Source organism: Siphateles boraxobius, unplaced genomic scaffold (genome assembly GCF_051911475.1).
Source record: "Siphateles boraxobius isolate OS27281-9 unplaced genomic scaffold, OSU_SipBor_1 1, whole genome shotgun sequence".
NCBI lineage: Eukaryota > Metazoa > Chordata > Actinopteri > Cypriniformes > Leuciscidae > Siphateles > Siphateles boraxobius.
In genome coordinates this window covers 32,211,828-32,227,500 of record NW_027508699.1, presented here as the reverse complement: position 1 = coordinate 32,227,500, position 15,673 = coordinate 32,211,828, and the positions used below count along the sequence as shown (strand labels likewise).

The 15,673-nt window shown below is 37.6% G+C and overlaps 1 protein-coding gene across 1 annotated transcript in view; it reads left to right on the top strand.

The window, feature by feature from the left end:
* Positions 1-15,673, top strand: part of LOC143741137 (cadherin-12-like) — a 180,274-nt gene that overhangs the window by 68,376 nt on the left and 96,225 nt on the right. The gene's annotated exons all lie outside the window — the stretch shown is intronic.

Sequence of the window (15,673 nt, the reverse complement as noted above, 5' to 3'; positions counted from 1 at the left end):
GCTGACAGGTCACATAATGTCATTTTTCTATTGTATTGCATGAACATGAATCTGTCATCAGGTAAAAATTGGTTTTTAGCATGATGCACACATTTTGGCGGAAGACATGTGCACACTGACAGTGATCTTTAATCACAAACCATTTATATTCATTGGTGCATTTCCGAGCATGCGGTTACAACAACACAACTTGAAGCTGAAATCTAATTTTCATGCAGAAAAGTGCCTTAGTCTATCACAGAACATCGCCTTTAGCAGATTATAACCCAACCTGATCTTTCCACACACTTATCATGTAAAATGAGACATTTCGGTATGAATATTATTTCACATTAGTAAGACTCATTGCTGATGGGCCTTGCCCCTGTCATTGTCACCGCCTTTTTCCAAATACTGTACATGCAGATATGTGGAGAGGAAGAGACTAAACAAATCTCCCAAAGTGAAGTTCCTTCTTAGTAGTGATTATGGCTTCAGTTTGTGCCAAATTCATCTTAAAGCAGATGGCTTCGTCCCCTGCCATGTGGAGCATGATTTGAACACCTCACTTTATTTAACATTTAAAGAGGATTTTCCCTCTAAGGGAGGATGAACTAATGCCCTCCACAATTTACCCAGTTTAATGGAACAAATCACCTGATACATCCTATATGTCACTCGAAGCGGAAGGAAATTACATTATATTTAGCATTTGCTTAACTTTTTATGTCAAACTACGGTCAGGTTTCCTAGAACAAGAATTCATTATCTTTCTGCAATTGCTGTTTCATTATCAGGCAGGTAAATGTGAATTTACCAAGAAAACTAGGTGAAACAAAGAAAAAAAGTGACAATGGAATGCTCAAGGCCACAACACATCAGCAAACAGCACAGATGAATACTTCGCCACCTTTAGCGGGGTCTGCTTTGCATACTCTTCAGAGTGGTTTGCGTAAGACGTCTTAATCGGGACAATGAACCAAAATACCAGCAAAATTGATTAGCATAATAACAATAAATAAATAAAAACGGTAATGTCACAACGCATATTCAATGAGTTCCGAGACCGTAACTGATCATGGCTGGGGTTTAGAGGTAAGAGGAAATGCAAGGAAGCTTCTCTTTTGGCTTGTTTTGTTTTTACCTTGAACCAGGGACTGGCTTTTGAATATTTTGAATCAATAAATGCACGACTCTCCTAACATTTGTTTACTGCTGTGTGACAGAAAGAGGGTTGTGTGCTATGGTGTCTAAGGAACGAACAAAATGAAAAAAGAGCGGAAAGAACAATGCTTGTGTTTCTTTTGGCTTCTTAGTCAGGCATAAATTGCTCTTGGGACTGTGTATTGTTCCTCTGCCATGTACATTAGCTTTATCTATTGGCATGCAAACTGCTTTTTGTTTGTGTATGGGTTGGTATTTCTGATGAACCATGAAGAGTGAAGCCTGTCATAACCGGTTACATTTGTTTATGAAGAGACAACACATACATTTACCTTATGAATACATGTATTTTTATTTCTGCTACTTTTATTTAACCGTTTAAACAATCCATATCAGAACACCTCAGCAACCACATAGAAACAAACTACAAACCAATAAGAACACCTCAGCAACCGCATAGCAACGCACTACAGTCCAATCAGAGTCATTGAAAAACAGAGTTGCGACATGCTTTGATCTTGCTGTCACATGGTCACGTGGTTCATGGAGCTCTCAATAGTTCCAAACAACTCTGCGCTGTCAATCTCTTTGAATGTGTTTAAGGAGGATAGACATCACTATATTTGCAGCAATTCCTGGAACCTGCCCCCTCAGACCAGAGCCAATTGTGATTTTGTACAATTAATAAAAAAATAGTAGAATTAATATTTTCTTATTTTATGTCTATCTTATTATTTTAGTGGGTAGAATGAGTAAAGCTGTTTGCTGATGTTAGAATGACAAATGTTAAAAGTAAGCGTTTTAGGCTCCTCTACCTCAGCAGTCTAACAATGCTTGTCAATGTCAAATTAACCAATCAAATCGAAGAAGGCGGGTCTTGTTTACAGAAGACGAGTGCAGAAGAGTGTGGCGGTAAGCAGCTTAACATTTAAAATTTGACAACTCTTCAACAGTAATATCCAGCGATGCAAACTTTATATTCAATTCACCATTTTGAATTGAACATCCTATCACGATTCACACAATTAATAACTGAATGTGACAGGACAACAAACATTTTGCATTTTAGACATACGAAAAAAAGAGTGAATTTTGCATATTTCAAAATAAAATATTATTTGCAAATAATTTCAATTGATTATGCAGACCTAGAAGGTCTACTTTTTTCTTTATTTCCCACCCCCATCTGACGGTAGGTCAGTTCAAGTTCAAATATTGAATTCAACCCAAGACAGAAGTTTAAAATAGCGTTAAACCAAGGCAACCAAGTGCATTCAACAAATTGTGTTATTATATAATATATGCAGTGAGACACTAGATTTTTCCTTAAATAGGCAGTCTTCATAAACACATTCAACCTCTTACAAGTAGATAACAAGTAGACTAAAATTGTTAAATATGACAACTAGAATTGGGTTATTGTAGCTATTGAAGTATTACTCACATTATCTAACTTCAATTATAGTCTAACTATCTATTATCTAACGATAAACATGAACTATAACGCACTGCATAAAATACCACTACTGGGTTGAGGTTAACTAATGTGTTAAAATGTCAAAAAATTCAGTTATAATATCAATTTACTTGCACGTCTGGTTGTGAAACACTGAAATAAATGGGGTTCAATGCAGGAACTTTAGTGTTTGGAGCTATTTGTTGTTCCACGACTCGTACTTATGCATTTCTCAGTTCCGATGGAAGTCTATGGGAGTGTCATAACTGTTTTTCAACAACTCTGAGTCCAATGGTTAAGAACAGACACTTAGATTTTACTACTTTTAGGCCCGGTTTCACAAAAAGAGTCTGTGAAACCGGGGATAGTGTTAATTAACAGGGTGTCTAACCTAATGGAAATGATACTAATTAAAACAATATTCTCAATAATTTTTGTTCGAAACATTACAATAGCAGAATTGAAAGCAGTTTTTTTTAAATATACCTGCAATAGTCTATTAATTGTCAATTAAAAAAAAATCAGGTTAGATAGAGATTAGCACCCAAAGCAATGACAAAAATAGCATTTCTCAAATGTATTGCAATGATATAAAAAAAAATCAATCTTTAAAAATTGTGAGTTTAATATTTTATTCATTATAATGCATATGTCATGACAGGAACACTGAAATGTACAGCATAACAGGAATAACCAACCGGGTTATTGTAGCGTTAGACATGGAATTTTGGCAGTGGAGACCTAATAGATATCTTATTTTATGAGATAACATTTTTGCAAGCATTAAATTTTCATTCCAAGCAGAAGAGTTGATGGATTGACACATAATATGCAACAGCAGGCAGATGTTTTTTTGTTCTTTTTTTTTTTGGTATGCATTTATGCAAAAGCTGTGAGCAGGAGAACATCACAGCCTCCAGATACAGGAGAAACTCTACAACACATCAGCATTTTATCGTTTATTACAGATGAATAAAAGCCTCATTGAGCCTTTGGGAATACAACATCAAAGCCTCAATTTCACAATTAAATAATGCACTACCGTCCCGGGTGTTGAGCAATGTCTGTTCGCAGGAAAAACGACAATCATTCTGCTAACTATAAATCAGGTTCTCTTTCTCCTCCTCTCCCTGTCCTGCTTTAGCCTTTCAATCACCATTAAACCCTCCTCTCTCTGTCACTTATGACCACCCACAATTCACCTCTTTCTTCAATCATCTGAGCTAATAACATGATAAAGACTATACATAATCTCAAAGACGCAGGTCGGCAGGTTTAAGAAACTTTATGATGTAACATTATTTATGTCATCATTAGCCCAAGTGCAATCAGTCATCCTCGGTTTCCAACCTTTCATATCTGATAGCAGTAATTTTAAAAGGCAAATGAACCAATATATAAAAGTAATTTGATTCGATGTGGATCTGTGCGTCATTTTATGATGTTTCAAGTCAACATAAAATAGAAATTGACCCCATTTACTTTCTTAATGTGCATGATTCATTGAGACACATCTTTCCAAAGGAAAAAAAAAAAAATGTTTTTGTAATGTTGCATCAAAACGTAATAACTTTATCCGCCTCCAAAAGAAAACTTTTATTTTCAGCTATCATGAATCCCTCTAAATTTTCAACCCTATCTTTACAACCTCCTGGCTCCATTCTGGTACTTAATGCCCAATTTTCTATATATATATATGTGTATATATATATATATATATATATATATATATATATATATATATATATATATATAGAAAATGCACTCATATACATAAACTGAATCAGAATGAAAATCTAAATGTAGCTTAAAACATTATTGAGGAGACATACGTAGAAGGTTCAAATATGTGGACTTAATTGTACCTACATATTTAAAAGTAAAAACTTTTCTTAGCTTTTGAAATTGACGGCGAGAGAGAGACAGTAGAGAATGTTTATGTGTGGTTATGGTTATGTTTATGTTTATGTGAGAATGTCTCATTAAATTAACTTCGATGCACAAACTGACTGACTGCACAAAACAGTCATTTAAAACTTGTAAGATATAAGATATAAGTCAAGATATAAGATATAAGTCAAGATATATAAAGATATAAGTCAAGATGACCTGCAAAAATAGTCAAAATGAAATGGAAAATAATTAGAAAGTTCCATAATTGCATTGGAAAGGTAAGACTGCATGTATTTAGTACTCAATATTACTTGAGAAAAAGTACAGAATCCCTCAAATAACATGAAAGTACCATAAACAATTACAATCACTCATACAGATTTTCCAATTAAATTAACTTTAATTAACAAACTTTGTAAAGTAATCATCCTATACACATGGATTTACAGGGCAATACATGTATATAGATATTTATTACACATATACACTCCTGTAAATTTTGTTTTACTCACAGTTTGCGAATGCTAAACGGCTGCAAAAGGCATTTCAGATTGACTATAGAGCAGAGGGGGCTTCTCAAAAAGTTAAGCTGGATCACGTTCACCTCATATCTGAGGATTTCAATCCCAGATGAGCACAAACGAATCATCAGTAGACCCAAGCGGATCAAGGGTTTATACTGTGTTTACAAAGGCGCAACCGACTGGGCTTTTTCTGTGTGTGTGTCCATCCTGTGGCAAGCTTTGGCGAGAATGTGCAGGGAACACAGAAGAGGACCTGTGCTCTTAACAACGAGTCTGATAAAAGAAAGAATCTCTCTGTCTAAAGGAGATGTACACCACGTTGTCTGAGGAAATTTGAGATAGGTTTTTACAGACCCAATCCAAAAATGGCAGCTGGGCAGGATGCTCCAGATCTTTTGAAACCTTCCCATTCTCTCAGTTTTTCCTGCACTGACATCATCTTTCACTCAGCACAATCTGTTCATCAACTGCTATCAAACAGCCTTCTTAACAAACCATTTAGCTTCTCATTTGCTGCTTCTGCCTTACTCTTGCGTTCATTTTTGGTAAAAATAAGAAAGAAAAGAACCCCCCCATCCCCCACCCCACAAACAATTCATATATATATATATATATATATATATATATATATATATTGTTGAACACCATCGTTATCTGGCAATTTCCAAACAATTTGAAGTCCATCATTTTACAGTAAGGAAGATTATTCACAAATGGATAACATTCAAGACAGCTGCAAATCTACCCAGGAGTGGACATCCCAGCATATTCACCACAAGGTTGAGCATTGGCTCAGATAAATTCCAAAGAACTCAAGAAATACATTGCAGACTCTACTGGCCTCTAAACATGTTAAATATATATGTTCATGAGAGTATAAATGGAAAATACTGCAAAATTACGGCTTGTTTGGAAGTTGCCAAATGGCTTGGGGTTGCCAGGGAAAAGCTTCTTCTCTTGAACATGGCATCACAGCTTAGGTTTGCAAACCTCAAGACTTCTGGAACAATGTCCTTTGGACAGACAAGACCAAAGTGGAGATGTTTGGCCATAATGCACAGCGCCAAGTTTGGTGAAAACCAAGTACAGCACAAACACCTCATACCAACTGTCAAGCACGGAGCGAAGATGATTTGGGCTTGGTTTGTAGCCACAGGACCTGGGCACCTTGTATTTGAGTCGACCATGAACTCCTCTCCATACCAAAGTATTCTAAATTTGAGGCCATCTGTCCAACAGCTAAAGCTTGTCCGAAAATTGGGTTATGCAACAGGAAAATGATCACAAGCAGACCAGCAAATCTACAATAGAATGGCTGAAAAAGAAAAGAATCAAGATGTTGCAAAGGCCCAGTCAAAGTCCAGACCTCATTCCATTTGAAATGCTGTGATTGGACCTTCAGAGAGCTGTGCATAAACAGATGCCTGCAAACCTCAATGAACTGAAGCAACATTGTAAAGAAGAGCGGACCAAAATTAATCCAGAAGGAAGGGAGAGACTGATAAAGTCATACAGAAAACAATTACTTGAAGTTATAGCTGCTAAATTTGGCTCTACAAGCAACTGAATCATAGGGTGTACTTAGTTTGTCACCCATGGCTTCCCCATTTTGGCCTAGTTTTTGTTAAATAAACAATGACACTGTGCATTATGTAATGTGTTGTTCATCTTTAAGACCTGCTAATTTTTTTTTATTAGCCTATTAGTCTTGATACGTAAAACTATATAATTTAAAAGGGTGTCCTTTCTTTGTCACGCAACAACAGTTAATAGTGGCTGAATATTTATAATCACAAGAGAAAACAAACCTTAAAATAGCCATAGAAAATACTTATTTCAACTTGTCCGCAATATGCCAAGTCTTCTAAACACATGCAACAGCCTTGAATAATGAACAGGCTGAAATTGAGGTTGTCAGCATATACATTTGCTGCCCAAAATCCTTTAGAAAAACTTCAGAAAAATACTTTCATCAGAAAGGTCTCTCATTTACTATAATGCATTTTGTAGAAAGACCATCAATTTTACAGCTTGTTTACGTGAGCTCTTTCTGGCTAACAGGTTGACACTTACTCACTTCCATCGTGTTATTGACACCCACGTCCACCTCATATCTCCCCATCACCTTCTCAGATTGATTCCCAGAAATGACTGCAATCTTATCTGTCTGAGACAATCTATCATTAGCTCTCAGATCTTGTCAACATAACTTATAAAGACATGGATCTGTGCATGGGAGGGCTATTTACAATTTATTATGCATAAAAAAAAATAAAAATACAATACATGTTTTACAGATAAGCATGGATGGAGCTTGATACAACTTTAACATCAATATGAAATCCCAAATTTAGCCTATGCAATACACACTTAAGGTCTTGTTTTGAATAAATTAATCAGTTCAATCAATTACAAAGCTAAAAAATATCATGAAGGCTAACTTTATAAAAATGCCAGAAATTGTGCTAAAGGGATAGTTAACCCAAAAATGACAATTCTGTCATTAATTACTCACCCTCATGTCGTTCCAAACCCGTAAGACATTCGTTCATCTTCGGAACACAAATGAAGATATTTTTGATGAAATCTAAGAGATTTCTGTCCCTTCATTGACAGAAATGTCATTGCAACTTTCAAAGCCCAGAAAGGTAGTAAAACATTGTTAAAATAGTCCATGTAACTACAGTAGTTCAACCTTATGTTATAAAGCAATGCAAATACTTTTTGTGTGCAAAAAAAAGTAAAATAACAACTTTGTTCAACAACCTCTTCTCTTCCATGTCATTCTCCTACGTTGTTGACGTAGTGTAAACAGTGCAGCGCTTCTGGGTTCTACGTCAGAACATTGGCTCATTATTGGCTAGCTCCTGGGTCATGACACACATGATCAGCATCGGCCAATAGTGAGCCTATGTTCTGACGTAGAACCCAGAATCGCTGCACTGTTTACACTACATCAACAGAATATGAGAATGACGTGGAAGAGAACAGATTGTTGAATAATGTCGTTCTTTTGGGTGTTTTTGCGCACAAAAAGTTTTCTCGTTTTTACCACCTTTCTGGGTCTTGAAAGTTGCAATGATGTTTCTGTCAATGAAGCGGACAGAAAGCTCTCAGATTTCATTAAAAAAAATCTTCACTCACAAATTGCTAGACAAATATTTAAAGGGCACCTATTATGCCCCTTTTTACAAGATGTAATATTGGTCTCGGGTGTCCCCAGAATGTATTTGTGAAGTTTCAGCACAAAATACCCCACAATTAATGTATTATAACCATTTGAAAATGTAATTTTTGTGGCCTGTTTTAAAAAGAGCTGTTTTGGTGCGTACCACCTTAAATGTAAATAAGTTGAATATCCCCGCCCAGCCATTGGATGAGGGCGTAACTTGCAAACAACAGTCGGTAGAATGGCTGAGAGTGAGAGACCCGCTGTTTTGTATGGCATTCAGCCGTACATGTTTGAACCGGAATCAGACCCAGATGATGAAGAGACTCCGGCAGAAGAAACATAAATGAGAATGGACCAGGATGTCTCGGAATGGTTATTTGATACATCTATGTACTTATAGAGTTGAAATTGCGTCCCCTTTGCAATTATGGATGTGCTACACACACACAGACACACACAAACTTTGATAACGTTGGTGCAATTTTTTGAAACTACAAACACAAATACTTTGATAACGTTTGCTACGTACAAACGAAATTACATTTATTCGAGGGACCTGTTGCATCATGTTTACATTACTTGTCGTACAGGTGCTTATGTGGCAAATGTGAGAAGATGGCTACAGAACAAGAAAACATATGCTGCAGGGAGATAGAACAGGTATTAATTTATTTACATTTGTAATTGTTGCAAAAAATAATACGTGACTTAAAACTGACACTATTTGTTGTATGGAAGGTTACAAGACGGATGAAACAGCAATTTTGAAGCCTTCTCTTTACAGAAAACATGCACAGTTTTTAATACAATATCTTTAAAAAATATATTTATAAACGTGTGGTCACACACTATACAAACAAGGTTTAAATTATTACACAGACATCCTACGACGACGACAACAACTTTAGACGCATTTGTTGTTGAATTGGCTGAAATCGACTGAAATGACTATTTGTCACAGTGTTGGGTTGTGTTTCCCCGGGTGTCCACTAGAGGTCTCTTTCCCTTACTGTCACAATTCATTCTGGAACTGCATTTCCCATGATCCTTTTTCTGTTCTCATCACTCATCATTGCACGCAGCTGTTTCTCATTACATTGTTAAGTTCTGTGTATAAATACCCTGTCTGTGTCAGTCCATGTCACGGAGTCGTTGTTATTCGTCACACCACTTTGGAGGTCTGTGTTCTTGCCTGTTATTGTTTTGATTCTTGTTTATGGATTGCTTATATGGATTTTGAGCCCTGCCTGGACTGGTTTTATAATTTTGGATTACCCGAATAAACTGCTATTGGATCTACCCCTGTTTCCTGTGTGTGGTATCGTGACGGATAACAACGACTCCGTGACATGGACTGACACAGACAGGGTATTTATACACAGAACTTAACAATGTAATGAGAAACAGCTGCGTGCAATGATGAGTGATGAGAACAGACAAAGGATCATGGGAAATGCAGTTCCAGAATGAATGGTGACAGTAAGGGAAAGAGACCTCTAGTGGACACCCGGGGAAACACAACCCAACACTGTGACACTATTTGCTCAAAAATCATAAAATACACTTACTTCTACTGGATGTGACATTGAATCGCGAACAGTAGGCAACGATCCACACTTGAGGATTAACTTTGAAGCAAGACCTGCTTTGAATTGACCCTCGTTCACAAAACAGTCTGTCAGAAAATGATTCGCGCAAACATAAACGTATTTTGGAAGTTTAAGTGGCGCCTTTCCTTCCTAAATAAAATCCATCCACTGCGTTTTCAGTGGTTCTGATGTCAGAAGTAAGTGAAAACTACTATGAACTAGAGGTCTGCACTCCCGCGGGAGTCCCGCGGGACCCGCGGGTCCCGACGCAAAACAGTGCGGCGCGGGACAAATTTTTAAAGGTCATTGCGGGAGCGGGCGGGATGATGAGGTGCACTTGCGGGTGCGGGCGGGAGGGATGATACGCTGCACTCCCGCAAATTAAATATGAGTGTAAAGTAAAATATATAAATGATTAAAGTAGCGTACATAATTTGTAGTTGTGAGGGAGATTCTGATTGGCAGCAATAAAAACGTTTTAAGCAGCCTAAACTTGTGAATGTTGTCGGGTAGGGCGGGGCCTAATCTCACGCACACTTGTTTAGAGACAATTCCTTTCCCGCTGCTCCGAGTTCGAATTCGAAAGCTAGTTCAAGTTCAAAATAGGGGGCATGGACGAGGAACAGAGCGCCTCTAGTGCTTCAGATAAAGTACTGTTGTGAATATTATGCTGTTCGTAATATGGGACCAATAAATATGTTACCAAGTGTTGGTAAGGAATTTTGTGTGCACGCATTTTTTTCCCCAAGACCTTTCATCAGACAGAAAGTGCGGGCGGGAGCGGGACATTATATCACAGATGCGGGCGGGAGCGGTACTAAAAATGACAAATCTTTGCGGGAGCGGGCGGGAGCGGGACTGAACACTGCGGGAGCGGGCGGGAGCGGGTCTGAAAATTGTGTCCCGCACACCTCTACTATGAACATTATTACATCACACAACAGAACAGTTGTTTCTTAGGAGACATTTTCGACAAGGCAACACAAATCGTTAGAACACCGGCTGTCGTTGAAACAATGGAGGATGGTGAACAGATCACCGAAGGTGGGGTCTATGCCAAAACCACAGTGTCAATCAAACCACGTCGGTGGGGCTTGCACAATTCTACGTCACATTGAGCCGAATCTTAGAACAGCTCGTTCTGAGATAGTGCTTATGATTTATTGGGGTTGTAAAAAAACACTGGGTGGATTTTTATCATTCTAGGGTTGTTTTGCTCACATACTGCCAACACACATTTATGTTCAAACACCATGTATAAGTGAATTTAGCATAATAGGTGCCCTTTAAAAAGAAACGGCAAGCAATATTGAATAAAATGTACAAGTATAAAATAACAATGAATTAAACAACTGTAATAGTTTAAGATTATGTTCTGGGTGAACTTGACCTTCAGCCTCCATGACACGGTCTAAAAACCTCATCCAAAATTGAGTGTCTGTACTGTTTCAGACTCAATCTTGTCTGAAACGCATTTCACAATCCAATCAATTCCCACTTGATAAAATCTAGTACTGGCCTACTTATTTTTTTCCTCATTGAATATTTAATTTTGCTCAGAAATGTCACATATAGAAGCAAAATGGGTTAGGAACATTGTTTCATGTTGACTTTGAAATTAAAGAGAATACGCTTCATATGCACAATCTACAATGATATCCAAGATCATCCATCCCTTCAATTTAAAATCGTTCAAACGTTAAATGGTTAAACCGACCCTTTAAGTTTCTAACACACAGATGCATACACAGTAGCTGGAGCGAGAACACTGAGCTCCATAATGCAATCACAGGCTGTTCTCTCCAGTAATCAGCGTCAAATGACCAGACAGAATCTCTCCAGTGACCTGTACACTAATCAAGGTTACCATGTACATAGACCCAGCAAGACACACTGCAATTATCCATTGGCTCTCTTCACCAAGCATGTCTAATGCATTAACTGAGGTTTTAGTGCCATTGCCATGGATCACTTAACTGGGTTTATTTATGGTTAAGCACACCATGCACTATGCACTATCTATGGATGTGCGGACTACAGTGTTACATGTCATGCATTACACATTTATTAATATATATATATATATATATAGAGAGAGAGAGAGAGAGAGAGAGAGAGAGAGAGAGAGAGAGAGAGAGAGAGAGAGAGAGAGAGAGAGAGAGAGAGAGAGAGAGAGAAGAAGCACCAACATGAAATTGTGAATCTGAAGGATCTGGAGAGATTCTGTATGGAGAAATGGTCTCTGATCTCATCAGGTGTTCTCCAAACTCATCAGGCATTATAGAAGAAAACTCTTATCTTGGAGAGCTGTTATCTTGGAAAAAGGAGGTTGCAAAAAACATTTAATAAAAAGGGGCAAATAATTGTTCCCAATATGTTTTGGAGAAAAAACCTTTATTTCATAATGTGATTTTCCCCCCAATTTCAATTATTTTACTTCAATAAAAGGTTCAATTTTTGCATTTAAAAATAAATAAATATATTATTTATTTTTACAGCCATCTTTGATCATATTTACCAAGGGGGTAAATCATTCTGACCAGCACTGTATATATAGTAAAATGCAAAAAGCAAAATGACTGAGAAAACTGAGAATTAGTCCTCGGTGTCATAGATGCTGTGATTTATAGCAACAAATCTGGCATGAATTTGATCTCAAACAGATTAATTAAAATAACTTATTATTCCACCACCTGCATGACATCATTCAATTATGTGTTTGAACAACACATTTACGACAATATGGTTTCAGGAAACACTCGCTAGTTGATTTCTTCAATGATGCATCGTACTATGGTAGTTAAGCAGCGAATTACGTCCTTGGACAGGAAACACACCCCTGGATTGCAAGAAAGTTCAACACTACACTTACACTACACACAACACTTACTTAAGTAATGAAAAAAAAAATGAAACAAATGTGATGTTTATCTATAAAGTAATTTGTACTTGCTAGTATGGTTGAATTGGACCAACACAGGTCAGCAGCGGTCAGCAGCAAATACATTGGTAAATAAAGTGAGATTAAATACTTGAAGTATATTTTTATTATTTAACACATTTAATTATTAGGGGTTTACATAATATTCAGAGTTTGCATTTGTTTGTATTCCTTTTGTATTCACTTTCACTGCTGGTAAACGATTGCTTTTTGCCCGTGAGTCCAAATGAATACAATAACATGGATTCGAGAGAGATAATTCCAGAATGCTTATGCTGGTACCCAAAATGCAACAGCACACTTGAGCACTAAAGAAATACTTGACCTTGCTGGGATCAGAAGTGCTTCTTCTGCACCAAATGTGTTCCAAGCCAGATTGAGCCTCTTCTGAAATCCTCATCTAGGGTTGACCTTGCAGGCTGACAGAAACTAGTAGCAGATAATAATGGATTTTGTACTGGAGAGCTTATCTTAAACAGGCCAATCTTTACCTGTGTGTGTCTCACGACATAGCTTGGTTAAAAGAGAGGTCAGCTTTACTGTGTGCATTTAATGAGACTCAAGCATTATTGGATATGTGCACCTGATAAGACTGTTTACAGACCCATAGGGCCCTATCACACACCCGGTGAAATGCAACGCGAAACAAGTATTTTTTGCTAGTTTCAGCCTGACACAGTTATCATGTTCACTTCCTGCGCCACATTGTTTAAATAACAAATAATGCATTTGTGCCCATTTGTGCGTCCATGTGCGTGCTGGTCTGAAAACGAGGTGTGTTAAGGAGCATTGTTGGCGCGTTGCTACTTTGAGACAACTGAAATAGACTGCCAGACTGAGCCATTGACCAACAAATACCTGGTATAAAGTCCATGGCGCAGTATTTATTTTATTTTTTGGGTATTTAAAGGGCGCATTAGAAATATGTGCCTATAGGCGGGTGCACAATGCTTATACACTCTGCATATTACACACACAGGGATGCACAGCAGCACAAACATGCCAAATATTCTAAATAAAAGGATTACAATGTAAAAGATTATTATTGTGTACACAAAGTACATAAAGACTTTTCCTGTAGATGGTGCTTGCGCTTTAACCTCGTGCACAAGCAGATCCGTTTGCACTCTGGAGATGCGTTCAGTCTTTCTGATGCAAAATATGTCATATAAATAGTGAATACGCCATTGCGTGAGCACAACTGGCTTTTAAAGGGAATGTGAAATCACACTTTTTTTTTTTTTTTTTTTTTGCCTGTTATGCCCAAAACACACCCATTACTCATTAAGAGAATAGGGACAACCCTGTTTGACCACGCACTGGGCGTGACGACCATTTTTTCCCGTTGGTAAACTTGCAAAAGTGGATTTGGACATGGCCTTAGTGCATTTGCACCGAGCGCTTTAGACTATGCGCTTAGATCGTCAAAATAGGGCCCATGATAAACGCTTAAGTCATGGAGATGCAACACTAAACATCCTGCTTGGGCTCAAACGTGTCAGGCAATGCGGCATGGCGTATAAACATTCCAAGAACAGTGGATTTGAAGTTATAGTTTTATTGATTAAATTGGTTTCACAAAACCAAACTTAGGTAAGGGTTCCTAAAGAGACAAACTTTTTAAAATGTAACTTCTGTAAGAACTTTCAAGAAACATCCACCAAACTCGGCACAAACTGCACAGACTTAGTATATCTCTTCTAATTAAACAATGTTAAGTGTTTTGTGATCAACAAAATAAATAAATAAATAAAACAAAATGCAATAAATACATAAAAATCTGGAAAAAAAAATATCTGAAACATCCTATATATTTCCAATAAAATGTTCTGATTGTAACACCTTCAACAGTCTTTGAGCTGCATATATATATATATATATATATATATATATATATATATATATACAGGTCCTTCTCAAAAAATTAGCATATTGTGATAAAGTTCATTATTTTCCATAATGTTATGATACAAATTACACTTTCATATATTTTAGATTCATTGCACACCAACTGAAATATTTCAGGTCTTTTATTGTTTTAATACTGATGATTTTGGCATACAGCTACTGAAAACCCAAAATTCCTATCTCAAAAAATTAGCATATCATGAAAAGGGTCTCTAAACGAGCTATTAACCTAATCATCTGACTCAACTAATTGAACTCTAAACACCTGCAAAAGATTACTGAGGCTTTTAAAAACTCCCAGCCTGTTTCATTACTCAACACCGCAATCATGGGTAAGACTGCCGACCTGACTGCTGTCCAGAGGGCCATCATTGACACCCTCAAGCAAGAGGGTAAGACACAGAAAGAAATTTCTGAACAAATAAGCTGTTCCCAGAGTGCTGTATCAAGGCACCTCAGTGGGAAGTCTGTGGGAAGGAAAAAGGGTGGCAAAAAACGCTGCACAACGAGAAGAGGTGACCGGACCCTGAGGAAGATTGTGGAGAAGGACCGATTCCAGACCTTGGGGGACCTGCGGAAGCAGTGGACTGAGTCTGGAGTAGAAACATCCAGAGCCACCGTGCACAGGCGTGTGCAGGAAATGGGCTACAGGTGCCGCATTCCCCAGTTCAAGCCACTTTTGTACCAGAAACAGCGGCAGAAGTGCCTGACCTGGGCTACAGAGAAGCAGCACTGGACTGTTGCTCAGTGGTCCAAAGTACTTTTTTTTCGGATGAAAGCAAATTTTGCATGTCATTCGGAAATCAAGGTGCCAGAGTCTGGAGGAAGACTGGGGAGAAGGAAATGCCAAAATGCCTGAAGTCCAGTGTCAAGTACCCACAGTCAGTGATGGTCTGGGGTGCCATGTCAGCTGCTGGTGTTGGTCCACTGTGTTTTATCAAGGACAGGGTCAATGAAGCTAGCTTTCAGGAGATTTTGGAGCACTTCATACTTCCATCTGCTGAAAAGCTTTATGGAGATGAAGATTTAATTTTTCAGCACGACCTG